This window comes from Mesoplodon densirostris, chromosome 4 (genome assembly GCF_025265405.1).
Source record: "Mesoplodon densirostris isolate mMesDen1 chromosome 4, mMesDen1 primary haplotype, whole genome shotgun sequence".
NCBI lineage: Eukaryota > Metazoa > Chordata > Mammalia > Artiodactyla > Ziphiidae > Mesoplodon > Mesoplodon densirostris.
The window spans coordinates 113,515,820-113,533,305 of NC_082664.1; the positions used below are offsets into that span (position 1 = coordinate 113,515,820).

Consider the following 17,486-nt stretch of genomic DNA (forward strand, 5'->3'; position numbering starts at 1 on the left):
CCCGAGGACCACAGACCGATTTCCAATGGAAGAACTCTGCTTCGCGAGGGGACCTGCAAGCTTCAAAGGGCACAGTGGCTGTCCACGGCAGTGCACCTGGCATCGGAACACTGAACGCATCTCTGCTCCACCAACGGACTGCTCCAGATAAACCACTAGCTATCCAAAACTCCTGCGTGCCACAAGGGCTGGCCGCATCATGCCCTCTCGGAGAAACACTTTCGCTTTGCACATTCCCAAACAAGGAAACAAAGTGGCCAAAGGGCATGTTCGCATAACCCAAATACCCCCAAGGTGAGCGGCACAGACGCTTCAACATGTCCAACTTCTCGGCGTCCCGCAAGACACCCTTTGGGCGACATTCCTCCGGCAACGGGATCACAACTCTACGCAGGTTAAGTACGTAACCGCATCCTCATGTACTGCCAAAGCCATCCCCTTCGTGGGCAGCTGATGCCAGCACATCACGAACAGGACGCATTCTTGGGAAGACGTGGCCAGCTCCTGCAACCCAATCATGACAGCCCATCCCACGACATCACACCGGACATGTCCTCATGATGCCTTGCCATCTTCTGCAGGCCAGCAGCCACCACGCAGGCTTCAATGCAGCACTCGGTCCTAACCCCACTCCACGATGACCCACTTAGTGCCAAAACTCTGTCGGGATCTGCAGTGGAGTAGCCGACATGGGCAATACCTAGCCCTAATCCATCAGCTCCCTTCCGTTGAAGACCAACCGCAGCCCACACCCACCCACTGCTCCATCCCCACCGGGCACTAAAGAACTTCAGCGCGCCAAAACAAATGACAGGGAGGGACACAGGCCTGGCCTGAGGCTCCAGACTCCAACCAGGGATGCTTCCTCATTTTGGCTTCCAGAAATAGCCCCCGAAGCTGCATGGACAAACGTGATCCTGGCCAAAGCACACCTTTCCAAGCTGCAAGCTTACTGGGCCTACACCGGCACGCACTCCGACTCTCAAGAGCAGCAGGAGAGACTTCCCCTTCGCATGCCCTCAACGGTCTTTCAGCAGGGACCTAATGTGCGTAGATGACCCAGCTTATGGGCAGACACAGTGGACCCCCAGATAGGAGCACCTCGAATTCTGGAACCCTGGTGTGTGTTTGCATGCAGGTCAGAAGGGGACGCTGGCCCTCACTCCTCACTCTCCCCTACCCCCGAGAGATGAAACGTGCTGGACCTCAGATTCGATGAGGAGACAGTAGAGTGTTCTCACTCATTTTGTTCAGATTTTCCAAGGAATGCATACAAGGGTGTCACCATCGATCCAAGCACAGGCTGGGACGCTGCAGAACACAACCGGGCATGCCGTGGGGGTCTGAAGAGGAGAGATGACCTCGGAGTACTCCAAAACGCTGGGGAATCCACAGCCCTCAGGCCACTCAGAAAGAGCAACAGTCAATCCACTCTTGCAGCCATTTGGACCGTCTGAGGAAAACCTCATATCCAATGGCACATCATAGGGTGGGTGAAAGCCTACCTTCCTGAGTTAGCCAGAGCCACGCGTAGCAACATGCCCCCGTGTCATTTTTCCACTTTTCCTTAGCACCTGCAGTCATCAGCCAATGCGTAGGTCTTCTTCTCTTTGCCGACGGCCAGCCTTGTCCAGCATCTGCACCTGAGAACTGGACATAAATCAGGTATGCTTCAGAATTGGACCGGTGTACTCAGAGATCATGATTCATGAGAATTTTTACCTGGGCTTGAGCTCGGACCCTGCCTCCCAAGGACGTCTACCTTTACAGAGAACTCAATGTTTGTCTGACAGCACGACTGCAGTAAGTAAGGCGTGTACATTGGCCAGTACGTGAGAGGGTATATTTTTGTTTTCACGCATGTGCGCGTGTGTGACTGTTACTGCACACGACGACGTGCTTGTGGGCTTCTTTGTGTGCCTCTGAATCCGCATCTTGCTCTCTGTGTGTCCCTGTGGCCCTCTCCTGAGACCTCGAACCATAAAAGCCAGAGTTTATACACAGCGTCCTGGATTTGGACCCCCCACTGAATGGAGAAAGACGTCTTCAAGCTTCAACAGACTGAATGTGAACTTTGAAACCCAGGGGGGTTTCAAATGGGCCAAAGACTTCAACTATTCCACAGCCAAGCCTTCTGACCAACGCACAAACACCTGACGAGACCTGCTTTCCAACCGTGGGTGTAACATATAGATGGACCCAGAAATCCTGCAACCTAGTAGAATATGTAATGTGCACTTGGGGGCACTCCCATCATTTTTAGGAGCAAGGAAACCTCCTATGGGCGGGCCGACCTGCGACTGGCTACAGGCAAGATGCAGCCCGGCACCTCTCAAGGGGCTAACGAAATTCGGCCCAACTGCCAATTGTTGCCAACTATGCCTAATCACTTTGCGAGGACCCATGGGAATGCCCACCACAGGAAGTGGTGGGCTTCAATAACCAAGACCCACGTTCAAACCCCACTGCGGAAACTAGGCTAGCTTCCCAGGCACGTGTTGCCAGCATCCAGCCACCAGGTTTGGCGGCCCTGAACCCGGAGGAAACACTCAAATTCTTGACAGTGTTGTCCTAGGTGCCCTCCTCCTGCCCACCGGGTAAGACGAACCTACTGGAAGCCACAGACATCATTTAAACTCGGGGTCACTGTATACCAGGGATGGCAGAGCGCAAACACGACTGCTTTGATGACACTGACCATACCCCATGCATCCTGGCACTTCTTCACTGACAGAGTGACACTACCGAGAACCTCACAGAGATCAAAGGCACTCTCCCCGAGGACCACAGACCGATTTCCAATGGAAGAACTCTGCTTCGCGAGGGGACCTGCAAGCTTCAAAGGGCACAGTGGCTGTCCACGGCAGTGCACCTGGCATCGGAACACTGAACGCATCTCTGCTCCGCCAACGGACTGCTCCAGATAAACCACTAGCTATCCAAAACTCCTGCGTGCCACAAGGGCTGGCCGCATCATGCCCTCTCGGAGAAACACTTTCGCTTTGCACATTCCCAAACAAGGAAACAAAGTGGCCAAAAGGCATGTTCGCATAACCCAAATACCCCCAAGATGAGCGGCACAGACGCTTCAACATGTCTAACTTCTCGGCGTGCCGCAAGACACCCTTTGGGCGACATTCCTCCGGCAACGGGATCACAGCTCTACTAAGGTTAAGTACGTAACCGCATCCTCATGTACTGCCAAAGCCATCCCCTTCGTGGGCAGCTGATGCCAGCACATCACGAACAGGACGCATTCTTGGGAAGACGTGGCCAGCTCCTGCAACCCAATCATGACAGCCCATCCCACGACATCACACAGGACATGTCCTCATGATGCCTTGCCATCTTCTGCAGGCCAGCAGCCACCACGCAGGCTTCAATGCAGCACTCGGTCCTAACCCCACTCCACGATGACCCACTTAGTGCCAAAACTCTGTCGGGATCTGCAGTGGAGTAGCCGACATGGTCAATACCTAGCCCTAATCCATCAGCTCCCTTCCGTTGAAGACCAACCCCAGCCCACACCCACCCACTGCTCCATCCCCACCGGGCACTAAAAACTTCAACGCGCCAAAACAAATGACAGGGAGGGACACAGGCCTGGCCTGAGGCTCCAGGCTCCAACCAGGGACGCTTCCTCATTTTGGCTTCCAGAAATAGCCCCCGAAGCTGCATGCACAAACGTGATCCTGGCCAAAGCACACCTTTCCAAGCTGCAAGCTTACTGGGCCTACACCAGCACACACTCCGACTCTGAAGACCAGCAGGAGAGCCTTCCCCCTCGCATGCCCTCAACGGTCTTTCAGCAGGGACCTAATATGCGTAGATGACCCAGCTTATGGGCAAAAAGAGTGGACACCCAGATAGGAGCACCTCGAATTCTGGAACCCTGGTGTGTGTTTGCATGCAGGTCAGAATGAGACCTACATGCCTACATGCCCTCCTCCTGCCCGCCGGGTAAGTCGAACCTACTGGAAGCCACAGACATCATTCAAACACGGGGTCACTGTATACCAGGGATGGCAGACCACAAACACGACTGCTTTGATGACACTGACCATACCCCATGCATCCTGGCACTTCTTCACTGACAGAGTGACACTAACGAGAACCTCCCAGAGATCAAAGGCACTCTCCCCGAGGACCACAGACCGATTTCCAATGGAAGAACTCTGCTTCGTGAGGGGACCTGCAAGCTTCAAAGGGCACAGTGGCTGTCCACGGCAGCGCACCTGGCATCAGAACACTGAACGCATCTCTGCTCCGCCAACGGACTGCTCCAGATAAACCACTAGCTGTCCAAACCTCCTGCGTGCCACAAGGGCTGGCGGCATCATGCCCTCTCGGAGAAACACTTTCGTTTTGCACATTCCCAAACAAGGAAACAAAGTGGCCAAAGGGCATGTTTGCATAACACAAATACCCCCAAGGTGAGCGGCACAGACGCTTCAACATGTCTAACTTCTCGGCGTCCCACAAGACACCCTTTGGGCGACATTCCTCCGGCAACGGGATCACAACTCTACGCAGGTTAAGTACGTAACCGCATCCTCATGTACTGCCAAAGCCTTCCCCTTGGTGGGCAGCTGATGCCAGCACATCATGAACAGGACGCATTCTTGGGAAGACGTGGCCAGCTCTTGCAACCCAATCATGACAGCCCATCCCACGACATCACACAGGACATGTCCTCATGATGCCTTGCCATTTTCTGCATGCCAGCAGCCACCACACAGACTTCAAAGAAGCACTCGGTCCTAACCCCACTCCACGATGACCCACTTAGTGCCAATACTCTGTCGGGATCTGCAGTGGAGTAGCCGACATGGGCAATACCTAGCCCTAATCCATCAGCTCCCTTCCGTTGAAGACCAACCCTAGCCCAAACCCACCCATTGCTCCATCCTCACCGGGCACTAAAGAACTTCAACGCGCCAAAACAAATGACAGGGAGGGACACAGGCCTGGCCTGAGGCTCCAGGCTCCAACCAGGGACGCTTCCTCATTTTGGCTCCCAGAAATAGCCCCCGAAGCTGCATGCACAAACGTGATCCTGGACAAAGCACACCTTTCCAAACTGCAAGCTTACTGGGCCTACACCAACACGCACTCCGACTCTGAAGACCAGCAGGGGAGCGTTCCCCCTCACATGCCCTCAACGGTCTTTCAGCAGGGACCTAATATGCGTAGATGACCCAGCTTATGGGCAGACACATTGGACCCCCAAAGAGGAGCACCTCGGATTCTGGAACCCTGGTGTGTGTTTGCATGCAGGTCAGAAGGGGACACTGGCCCTCACTCCTCACTCTCCCCTAACCCTGAGAGACGAAACGTGCTGGACCTCCGATTCGATGAGGAGACGGTAGAGTGTTCTCACTCATTTTGTTCAGATTTTCCAAGGAATGCATACAAGGGTGTCACCATCGATCCAAGCACAGGCTGGGACGCTGCAGAACACAACCGGGCATGCTGTGGGGGTCTGAAGAGGAGAGATGACCTTGGAGTACTACAAAACCCTGGGGAATCCACAGCCCTCAGGCCACTCAGAAAGAGCAACAGTCAATCCACTCTTGCAGCCACTGGGACCATCTGAGTAAAACCTCATATCCAATGGCACATCTTAGAGTGGGTGAAAGCCTACCTTCCTGAGTTAGCCAGAGCCACGCGTAGGAACATGCCCCCGCGTCATTTTTCCACTTTTCCTTAGCACCAGCAGTCATCAGCCAACGCGTAGGTCTTCTTGACTTTGCCGACGGCCAGCCTTGTCCAGCAGCTGCACCTGAGAACTGGACATAAATCAGGCTGGCTTCAGAATTGGACCGGGGTACTCAGAGATCATGATTCATGAGAATTTTTACCTGGGCTTGAGCTCGGACCCTGCCTCCCAAGGACGTCTACCTTTACAGAGAACTCAATGTTTGTCTGACAGCACGACTGCAGGAAGTAAGGCATGTACGTTGGCCGGTACGTGAGAGGGTATATTTTTGTTTTCACGCATGTGCGCGTGTGTGACTGTTACTGCACACGAGGACGCGCTTGTGGGCTTCTTTGTGTGCCTCTGAATCCGCATCATGCTCTCTGTGTGTCCCTGTGGCCCTCTCCTGAGACCTCGAACCATAAAAGCCAGAGTTTATACACAGCGTCCTGGATTTGGACCACCCCACTGAATGGAGAAAGACCTCTTCAAGCTTCAACACACTGAATGTGAACTTTGAAACGCAGGGGGTTTTGAAATAGGCCACGGACTTCCACTCTTCCACAGCCAAGCCTTCTGGCCAACGCACAAACACCTGACGAGACCTGCTTTCCGACCGTGGGTGTAACATATAGATGGACCCAGAAATCCTGCAACCTAGTAGAATATGTAATGTGCACTTGGGGCCACTCCCATCATTTTTAGGAGCAAGGAAACCTCCTATGGGCGGGCCGATCTGCGACTGGCTACAGGCAAGATGCAGCCCGGCACCTCTCAAGGGGCTAACGAAATTCGGCCCAACTGCCAATTGTTGCCAACTATGCCAAGTCACTTTGCGAGGACCCATGGGAATGCCCACCACAGGAAGTGGTGGGCTTCAGTAACAAAGACCCACGTTCAAACCCCACTGCGGAAACTAGGCTAGCTTCCCAGGCACGTGTTGCCAGCATCCAGCCACCAGGTTTGGCGGCCCTGAACCCGGAGGAAACACTCAAATTCTTGACAGTGTTGTCCTACGTGCCCTCCTCCTGCCCACCGGGTAAGTCGAACCTACTGGAAGCCACAGACATCATTCAAACAAGGGGTCACTCTATACCAGGGATGGCAGACTGCAAACACGACTGCTTTGATGACACTGACCATACCCCATGCATCCTGGCACTTCTTCACTGACAGAGTGACACTACCGAGAACCTCACAGAGATCAAAGGCACTCTCCCCGAGGACCACAGACCAATTTCCAATGGAAGAACTCTGCTTCACGAGGGGACCTGCAAGCTTCAAATGACACAGTGGCTGTCCATGGCAGTGCACCTGGCATCGGAACACTGAACGCATCTCTGCTCCGCCACTGGACTGCTCCAGATAAACCACTAGCTATCCAAAACTCCTGCGTGCCACAAGGGCTGGCCGCATCATGCCCTCTCGGAGAAACACTTTCGCTTTGCACATTCCCAAACAAGGAAACAAAGTGGCCAAAGGGCATGTTCGCATAACCCAAATACCCCCAAGGTGAGCGGCAGAGACGCTTCAACATGTCTTACTTCTTGGCGTCCCGCCCGACACCCTTTGAGCGACATTCCTCCGGCAACGGGATCACAGTTCTACGCAGGTTAAGTACGTAACCACATCCTCATGTACTGCCAAAGCCATCCCCTGCGTGGGCAGCTGATGCCAGCACATCACGAACAGGACGCATTCTTGGGAACACGTGGCCAGCACCTGCAACCCAATCATGAAAGCCCATCCCACGACATCACACAGGACATGTCCTCATGATGCCTTGCCATCTTCTGCAGGCCAGCAGCCACCACACAGGCTTCAATGCAGCACTCGGTCCTAACCCCACTCCACGATGACCCACTTAGTACCAATACTCTGTCGGGATCTGCAGTGGAGTAGCCGACATGGGCAATACCTAGCCCTAATCCATCAGCTCCCTTCCACTGAGACCAACCGCAGCCCACACCCACCCACTGCTCCATCCCCACCGGGCACTAAAGAACTTCAACGCGCCAAAACAAATGACGGGGAGGGACACAGGCCTGGCCTGAGGCTCCAGGCTCCAACCAGGGACGCTTCCTCATTTTGGCTTCCAGAAATAGCCCCCGAAGCTGCATGCACAAACGTGATCCTGGCCAAAGCACACCTTTCCAAGCTACAAGCTTACTGGGCCTACACCAGCACACACTCCGACTCTGAAGACCAGCAGGAGAGCCTTCCCACTCGCATGCCCTCAACGGTCTTTCAGCAGGGACCTAATATGCGTACATGACCCAGCTTATGGGCAGACACAGTGGACCCCCAGATAGGAGGACATCGAATTCTGGAACCCTGGTGTGTGTTTGCATGCAGGTCAGAAGGGGACGCTGGCCCTCACGCCTCACTCTCCCCTACACCCGAGAGACGAAACGTGCTGGACCTCAGATTCGATGAGGAGATGGTAGAGTGTTCTCACTCATTTTTTTCAGATTTTCCAAGAAATGCATACAAGGGTGTCACCATCGATCCAAGCACAGCCTGGGACGCTGCAGAACACAACCGGGCATGCCGTGGGGGTCTGAAGAGGAGAGATGACCTCGGAGTACTCCAAAACCCTGGGGAATCCACAGCCCTCAGGCCACTCAGAAAGAGCAACAGTCAGTAACACTCTTGCAGCCATTGGGACCGTCTGAGGAAAACCTCATATCCAATGGCACATCATAGGGTGGGTGAAAGCCTACCTTCCTGAGTTAGCCAGAGCCATGCGTAGCAACATGCCCCCGTGTCATTTTTCCACTTTTCCTTAGCACCTGCAGTCATCAGCCAATGCATAGGTCTTCTTGACTTTGCCGACGGCCAGCCTTGTCCAGCAGCTGCACCTGAGAACTGGACATAAATCAGGCAGGCTTCAGAATTGGACCGGTGTACTCAGAGATCATGAGTCATGAGAATTTTTACCTGGGCTTGAGCTCGGACCCTGCCTCCCAAGGACGTCTACCTTTACAGAGAACTCAATGTTTGTCTGACAGCACGACTGCAGTAAGTAAGGCGTGTACATTGGCCAGTACGTGAGAGGGTATATTTTTGTTTTCACGCATGTGCGCGTGTGTGACTGTTACTGCACATGACGACGCGCTTGTGGGCTTCTTTGTGTGCCTCTGAATCCGCATCTTGCTCTCTGTGTGTCCCTGTGGCCCTCTCCTGAGACCTCGAACCATAAAAGCCAGAGTTTATACACAGCGTCCTGGATTTGGACCCCCCCCCACTGATTGGAGAAAGACCTCTTCAAGCTTCAAAAGACTGAATGTGAACTTTGAAACCCTGGGGGTTTTAAAATGGGCCAAGGACTTCAACTCTTCCACAGCCAAGCCTTCTCACCAACGCACAAACACCTGACGAGACCTGCTTTCCAACCGTGGGTGTAACATATAGAAGGACCCAGAAATCCTGCAACCTAGTAGAATATGTAATGTGTACTTGGGGAGCACTCCCATCATTTTTAGGAGCAAGGAAACCTCCTATGGGCGGGCTGACCTGCGACTGGCTACAGGCAAGATGCAGCCCGGCACCTCTCAAGGGGCTAACGAAATTCGGCCCAACTGCCAATTGTTGCCAACTATGCCAAATCACTTTGCGAGGACCCATGGGAATGCCCACCACAGGAAGTGGTGGGCTTCAATAACCAAGACCCACGTTCAAACCCCACTGCGCAAACTAGGCTAGCTTCCCAGGCACGTGTTGCCAGCATCCAGCCACCAGGTTTGGCAGCCCTGAACCCGGAGGAAACACTCAAATTCTTGACAGTGTTATCCTACGTGCCCTCCTCCTGCCCACCGGGTAAGTCGAACCTACTGGAAGCCACAGACGTCATTCAAACACGGGGTCACTGTATACAAGGGATGGCAGACTGCAAACACGACTGCTTTGATGACACTGACCATACGCCATGCATCCTGGCATTTCTTCACTGACAGAGTGACACTACCGAGAACCTCACAGAGATCAAAGGCACTCTCCCCGAGGACCACAGACCGATTTCCAATGGAAGAACTCTGCTTCGCGAGGGGACCTGCAAGCTTCAAAGGGCACAGTGGCTGTCCACGGCAGTGCACCTGGCATCGGAACACTGAACGCATCTCTGCTCCACCAACGGACTGCTCCAGATAAACCACTAGCTATCCAAAACTCCTGCGTGCCACAAGGGCTGGCCGCATCATGCCCTCTCGGAGAAACACTTTCGCTTTGCACATTCCCAAACAAGGAAACAAAGTGGCCAAAGGGCATGTTCGCATAACCCAAATACCCCCAAGGTGAGCGGCACAGACGCTTCAACATGTCCAACTTCTCGGCGTCCCTCAAGACACCCTTTGGGCGACATTCCTCCGGCAACGGGATCACAACTCTACGCAGGTTAAGTACGTAACCGCATCCTCATGTACTGCCAAAGCCATCCCCTTCGTGGGCAGCTGATGCCAGCACATCACGAACAGGACGCATTCTTGGGAAGACGTGGCCAGCTCCTGCAACCCAATCATGACAGCCCATCCCACGACATCACACCGGAAATTGTCATCATGATGCCTTGCCATCTTCTGCAGGCCAGGAGCCACCACGCAGGCTTCAATGCAGCACTCGGTCCTAACCCCACTCCACGATGACCCACTTAGTGCCAAAACTCTGTCAGGATCTGCATTGGAGTAGCCGACATGGGCAATACCTAGCCCTAATCCATCAGCTCCCTTCCGTTGAAGACCAACCGCAGCCCACACCCACCCACTGCTCCATCCCCACCGGGCACTAAAGAACTTCAGCGCGCCAAAACAAATGACAGGGAGGGACACAGGCCTGGCCTGAGGCTCCAGACTCCAACCAGGGATGCTTCCTCATTATGGCTTCCAGAAATAGCCCCCGAAGCTGCATGGACAAACGTGATCCTGGCCAAAGCACACCTTTCCAAGCTGCAAGCTTACTGGGACTACACCAGCACGCACTCCGACTCTGAAGACCAGCAGGAGAGCCTTCCCCCTCGCATGCCCTCAACGGTCTTTCAGCAGGGACCTAATATGCGTAGATGACCCAGCTTATGGGCAGACACATTGGACCCCCAGATAGGAGCACCTCGAATTCTGGAACCCTGGTGTGTGTTTGCATGCAGGTCAGAAGGGGACGCTGGCCCTCACTCCTCACTCTCCCCTACCCCCGAGAGACGAAACGTGCTGGACCTCAGATTCGATGAGGAGACGGTAGAGTGTTCTCACTCATTTTGTTCAGATTTTCCAAGGAATGCATACAAGGGTGTCACCATCGATCCAAGCACAGGCTGGGACGCTGCAGAACACAACCGGGCATGCCGTGGGGGTGTGAAGAGGAGAGATGACCTCGGAATACTCCAAAACGCTGGGGAATCCACAGCCCTCAGGCCACTCAGAAAGAGCAACAGTCAATCCACTCTTGCAGCCATTTGGACCGTCTGAGGAAAACCTCATATCCAATGGCACATCATAGGGTGCGTGAAAGCCTACCTTACTGAGTTCTGACCAACGCACAAACACCTGACGAGACCTGCTTTCCAACCGTGGGTGTAACATATAGATGGACCCAGAAATCCTGCAACCTAGTAGAATATGTAATGTGCACTTGGGGGCACTCCCATCATTTTTAGGAGCAAGGAAACCTCCTATGGGCGGGCCGACCTGCGACTGGCTACAGGCAAGATGCAGCCCGGCACCTCTCAAGGGGCTAACGAAATTCGGCCCAACTGCCAATTGATGCCAACTATGCCAAATCACTTTGCGAGGACCCATGGGAATGCCCACCACAGAAAGTGGTGGGCTTCAGTAACCAAGACCCACGTTCAAACCCCACTGCGCAAACTAGGCTAGCTTCCCAGGCATGTGTTGCCAGCATCCAGCCACCAGGTTTGGCGGCCGTGAACCCGGAGGAAACACTCAAATTCTTGACAGTGTTGTCCTACGTGCCCTCCTCCTGCCCACCGGGTAAGTCGAACCTACTGGAAGCCACAGGCATCATTCAAGCACGGGGTCACTGTATACCAGGGATGGCAGACCGCAAACACGACTGCTTTGATGACACTGACCATACCCCATGCATCCTGGCACTTCTTCACTGACAGAGTGACACTACCGAGAACCTCCCAGAGATCAAAGGCACTCTCCCCGAGGACCACAGACCGATTTCCAATGGAAGAACTCTGCTTCGCGAGGGGACCTGCAAGCTTCAAAGGGCACAGTGGCTGTCCACGGCAGTGCACCTGGCATCGGAACACTGAACGCATCTCTGCTCCACCAACGGACTGCTCCAGATAAACCACTAGCTATCCAAAACTCCTGCGTGCCTCAAGGGCTGGCCGCATCATGCCCTCTCGGAGAAACACTTTCGCTTTGCACATTCCCAAACAAGGAAACAAAGTGGCCAAAGGGCATGTTCGCATAAGCCAAATACCCCCAAGGTGAGCGGCACAGACGCTTCAACATGTCCAACTTCTCGGCGTCCCGCAAGACACCCTTTGGGCGACATTCCTCCGGCAACGGGATCACAACTCTACGCAGGTTAAGTACGTAACCGCATCCTCATGTACTGCCAAAGCCATCCCCTTCGTGGGCAGCTGATGCCAGCACATCACGAACAGGATGCATTCTTGGGAAGACGTGGCCAGCTCCTGCAACCCAATCATGACAGCCCATCCCACGACATCACACCGGACATGTCCTCATGATGCCTTGCCATCTTCTGCAGGCCAGCAGCCACCACGCAGGCTTCAATGCAGCACTCGGTCCTAACCCCACTCCACGATGACCCACTTAGTGCCAAAACTCTGTCGGGATCTGCAGTGGAGTAGCCGACATGGGCAATACCTAGCCCTAATCCATCAGCTCCCTTCCGTTGAAGACCAACCGCAGCCCACACCCACCCACTGCTCCATCCCCACCGGGCACTAAAGAACTTCAGCGCGCCAAAACAAATGACAGGGAGGGACACAGGCCTGGCCTGAGGCTCCAGGCTCCAACCAGGGATGCTTCCTCATTTTGGCTTCCAGAAATAGCCCCCGAAGCTGCATGGACAAACGTGATCCTGGCCAAAGCACACCTTTCCAAGCTGCAAGCTTACTGGGCCTACACCGGCACGCACTCCGACTCTCAAGAGCAGCAGGAGAGACTTCCCCTTCGCATGCCCTCAACGATCTTTCAGCAGGGACCTAATGTGCGTAGATGACCCAGCTTATGGGCAGACACAGTGGACCCCCAGATAGGAGCACCTCGAATTCTGGAACCCTGGTGTGTGTTTGCATGCAGGTCAGAAGGGGACGCTGGCCCTCACTCCTCACTCTCCCCTACCCCCGAGAGATGAAACGTGCTGGACCTCAGATTCGATGAGGAGACGGTAGAGTGTTCTCACTCATTTTGTTCAGATTTTCCAAGGAATGCATACAAGGGTGTCACCATCGATCCAAGCACAGGCTGGGACGCTGCAGAACACAACCGGGCATGCCGTGGGGGTCTGAAGAGGAGAGATGACCTCGGAGTACTCCAAAACGCTGGGGAATCCACAGCCCTCAGGCCACTCAGAAAGAGCAACAGTCAATCCACTCTTGCAGCCATTTGGACCGTCTGAGGAAAACCTCATATCCAATGGCACATCATAGGGTGGGTGAAAGCCTACCTTCCTGAGTTAGCCAGAGCCACGCGTAGCAACATGCCCCCGTGTCATTTTTCCACTTTTCCTTAGCACCTGCAGTCATCAGCCAACGCGTAGGTCTTCTTCTCTTTGCCGACGGCCAGCCTTGTCCAGCATCTGCACCTGAGAACTGGACATAAATCAGGTATGCTTCAGAATTGGACCGGTGTACTCAGAGATCATGATTCATGAGAATTTTTACCTGGGCTTGAGCTCGGACCCTGCCTCCCAAGGACGTCTACCTTTACAGAGAACTCAATGTTTGTCTGACAGCACGACTGCAGTAAGTAAGGCGTGTACATTGGCCAGTACGTGAGAGGGTATATTTTTGTTTTCACGCATGTGCGCGTGTGTGACTGTTACTGCACACGACGACGTGCTTGTGGGCTTCTTTGTGTGCCTCTGAATCCGCATCTTGCTCTCTGTGTGTCCCTGTGGCCCTCTCCTGAGACCTCGAACCATAAAAGCCAGAGTTTATACACAGCGTCCTGGATTTGGACCCCCCCCACTGATTGGAGAAAGACCTCTTCAAGCTTCAAAAGACTGAATGAGAACTTTGAAACCCAGGGGGTTTTAAAATGGGCCAAGGACTTCAACTCTTCCACAGCCAAGCCTTCTCACCAACGCACAAACACCTGACGAGACCTGCTTTCCAACCGTGGGTGTAACATATAGAAGGACCCAGAAATCCTGCAACCTAGTAGAATATGTAATGTGTACTTGGGGAGCACTCCCATCACTTTTAGGAGCAAGGAAACCTCCTATGGGCGGGCCGACCTGCGACTGGCTACAGGCAAGATGCAGCCCGGCACCTCTCAAGGGGCTAACGAAATTCGGCCCAACTGCCAATTGTTGCCAACTATGCCAAATCACTTTGCGAGGACCCATGGGAATGCCCACCACAGGAAGTGGTGGGCTTCAGTAACCAAGAACCACGTTCAAACCCCACTGCGCAAACTAGGCTAGCTTCCCAGGCACGTGTTGCCAGCATCCAGCCACCAGGTTTGGCAGCCCTGAACCCGGAGGAAACACTCAAATTCTTGACAGTGTTATCCTACGTGCCCTCCTCCTGCCCACCGGGTAAGTCGAACCTACTGGAAGCCACAGACGTCATTCAAACACGGGGTCACTGTATACAAGGGATGGCAGACTGCAAACACGACTGCTTTGATGACACTGACCATACGCCATGCATCCTGGCATTTCTTCACTGACAGAGTGACACTACCGAGAACCTCACAGAGATCAAAGGCACTCTCCCCGAGGACCACAGACCGATTTCCAATGGAAGAACTCTGCTTCGCGAGGGGACCTGCAAGCTTCAAAGGGCACAGTGGCTGTCCACGGCAGCGCACCTGGCATCAGAACACTGAACGCATCTCTGCTCCACCAACGGACTGCTCCCGATAAACCACTAGCTATCCAAAACTCCTGCGTGCCACAATGGCTGGCCGCATCATGCCCTCTCGGAGAAACACTTTCGTTTTGCACATTCCCAAACAAGGAAACAAAGTGGCCAAAGGGCATGTTCGCATAAGCCAAATACCCCCAAGGTGAGCGGCACAGACGCTTCAACATGTCTAACTTCTCGGCGTCCCTCAAGACACCCTTTGGGCGACATTCCTCCGGCAACGGGACCACAGCTCTACGCAGGTTAAGTACGTAACCGCATCCTCATGTACTGCCAAAGCCATCCCCTTCGTGGGCAGCTGATGCCAGCACATCACGAACAGGACGCATTCTTGGGAAGACGTGGCCAGCTCCTGCAACCCAATCATGACAGCCCATCCCACGACATCACACAGGACATGTCCTCATGATGCCTTGCCATCTTCTGCAGGCCAGCAGCCACCACGCAGGCTTCAATGCAGCATTCGGTCCTAACCCCACTCCACGATGACCCACTTAGTGCCAAAACTCTGTCGGGATCTGCAGTGGAGTAGCCGACATGGGCAATACCTAGCCCTAATCCATCAGCTCCCTTCCGTTGAAGACCAACCGCAGCCCACACCCACCCACTGCTCCATCCCCACCGGGCACTAAAGAACTTCAGCGCGCCAAAACAAATGACAGGGAGGGACACAGGCCTGGCCTGAGGATCCAGACTCCAACCAGGGATGCTTCCTCATTTTGGCTTCCAGAAATAGCCCCCGAAGCTGCATGGACAAACGTGATCCTGGCCAAAGCACACCTTTCCAAGCTGCAAGCTTACTGGGACTACACCAGCACGCACTCTGACTCTGAAGACCAGCAGGAGAGCCTTCCCCCTCGCATGCCCTCAACGGTCTTTCAGCAGGGACCTAATATGCGTAGATGACCCAGCTTATGGGCAGACACATTGGACCCCCAGATAGGAGCACCTCGAATTCTGGAACCCTGGTGTGTGTTTGCATGCAGGTCAGAAGGGGACGCTGGCCCTCACTCCTCACTCTCCCCTACCCCCGAGAGACGAAACGTGCTGGACCTCAGATTCGATGAGGAGACGGTAGAGTGTTCTCACTCATTTTGTTCAGATTTTCCAAGGAATGCATACAAGGGTGTCACCATCGATCCAAGCACAGGCTGGGACGCTGCAGAACACAACCGGGCATGCCGTGGGGGTGTGAAGAGGAGAGATGACCTCGGAATACTCCAAAACGCTGGGGAATCCACAGCCCTCAGGCCACTCAGAAAGAGCAACAGTCAATCCACTCTTGCAGCCATTTGGACCGTCTGAGGAAAACCTCATATCCAATGGCACATCATAGGGTGCGTGAAAGCCTACCTTACTGATTTCTGACCAACGCACAAACACCTGACGAGACCTGCTTTCCAACCGTGGGTGTAACATATAGATGGACCCAGAAATCCTGCAACCTAGTAGAATATGTAATGTGCACTTGGGGGCACTCCCATCATTTTTAGGAGCAAGGAAACCTCCTATGGGCGGGCCGACCTGCGACTGGCTACAGGCAAGATGCAGCCCGGCACCTCTCAAGGGGCTAACGAAATTCGGCCCAACTGCCAATTGATGCCAACTATGCCAAATCACTTTGCGAGGACCCATGGGAATGCCCACCACAGAAAGTGGTGGGCTTCAGTAACCAAGAACCACGTTCAAACCCCACTGCGCAAACTAGGCTAGCTTCCCAGGCATGTGTTGCCAGCATCCAGCCACCAGGTTTGGCGGCCATGAACCCGGAGGAAACACTCAAATTCTTGACAGTGTTGTCCTACGTGCCCTCCTCCTGCCCACCGGGTAAGTCGAACCTACTGGAAGCCACAGGCATCATTCAAGCACGGGGTCACTCTATACCAGGGATGGCAGACCGCAAACACGACTGCTTTGATGACACTGACCATACCCCATGCATCCTGGCACTTCTTCACTGACAGAGTGACACTACCGAGAACCTCCCAGAGATCAAAGGCACTCTCCCCGAGGACCACAGACTGATTTCCAATGGAAGAACTCTGCTTCGCGAGGGGACCTGCAAGCTTCAAAGGGCACAGTGGCTGTCCACGGCAGTGCACCTGGCATCGGAACACTGAACGCATCTCTGCTCCGCCAACGGACTGCTCCAGATAAACCACTAGCTATCCAAAACTCCTGCGTGCCACAAGGGCTGGCCGCATCATGCCCTCTCGGAGAAACACTTTCGCTTTGCACATTCCCAAACAAGGAAACAAAGTGGCCAAAGGGCATGTTCGCATAACCCAAATACCCCCAAGGTGAGCGGCACAGACGCTTCAACATGTCCAACTTCTCGGCGTCCCGCAAGACACCCTTTGGGCGACATTCCTCCGGCAACGGGATCACAACTCTACGCAGGTTAAGTACGTAACCGCATCCTCATGTACTGCCAAAGCCATCCCCTTCGTGGGCAGCTGATGCCAGCACATCACGAACAGGACGCATTCTTGGGAAGACGTGGCCAGCTCCTGCAACCCAATCATGACAGCCCATCCCACGACATCACACCGGACATGTCCTCATGATGCCTTGCCATCTTCTGCAGGCCAGCAGCCACCACGCAGGCTTCAATGCAGCACTCGGTCCTAACCCCACTCCACGATGACCCACTTAGTGCCAAAACTCTGTCGGGATCTGCAGTGGAGTAGCCGACATGGG

The 17,486-nt window shown here is 54.1% G+C and overlaps 6 non-coding genes across 6 annotated transcripts; all 6 read right to left on the bottom strand.

Moving 5' to 3' along the window:
* Positions 1–1,201: 1,201 nt before the first annotated feature.
* On the bottom strand, positions 1,202–1,294 carry LOC132489488 (small nucleolar RNA SNORD116). Its single transcript, XR_009531898.1, has one exon. It is a non-coding gene; the product is annotated as a small nucleolar RNA SNORD116 (small nucleolar RNA).
* A 4,046-nt stretch (positions 1,295–5,340) lies between these two features.
* On the bottom strand, positions 5,341–5,433 carry LOC132489527 (small nucleolar RNA SNORD116). Its single transcript, XR_009531935.1, has one exon. It is a non-coding gene; the product is annotated as a small nucleolar RNA SNORD116 (small nucleolar RNA).
* A 2,683-nt stretch (positions 5,434–8,116) lies between these two features.
* LOC132489572 (small nucleolar RNA SNORD116) lies at positions 8,117–8,209 on the bottom strand. Its single transcript, XR_009531977.1, has one exon. It is a non-coding gene; the product is annotated as a small nucleolar RNA SNORD116 (small nucleolar RNA).
* Positions 8,210–10,898: 2,689 nt separating this feature from the next.
* Positions 10,899–10,991, bottom strand: LOC132490145 (small nucleolar RNA SNORD116). The gene has a single exon (XR_009532504.1). It is a non-coding gene; the product is annotated as a small nucleolar RNA SNORD116 (small nucleolar RNA).
* Positions 10,992–13,056: 2,065 nt separating this feature from the next.
* LOC132490146 (small nucleolar RNA SNORD116) lies at positions 13,057–13,149 on the bottom strand. Its single transcript, XR_009532505.1, has one exon. It is a non-coding gene; the product is annotated as a small nucleolar RNA SNORD116 (small nucleolar RNA).
* Positions 13,150–15,835: 2,686 nt separating this feature from the next.
* LOC132490147 (small nucleolar RNA SNORD116) lies at positions 15,836–15,928 on the bottom strand. The gene has a single exon (XR_009532506.1). It is a non-coding gene; the product is annotated as a small nucleolar RNA SNORD116 (small nucleolar RNA).
* Between the last annotated feature and the right edge of the window lie 1,558 nt (positions 15,929–17,486).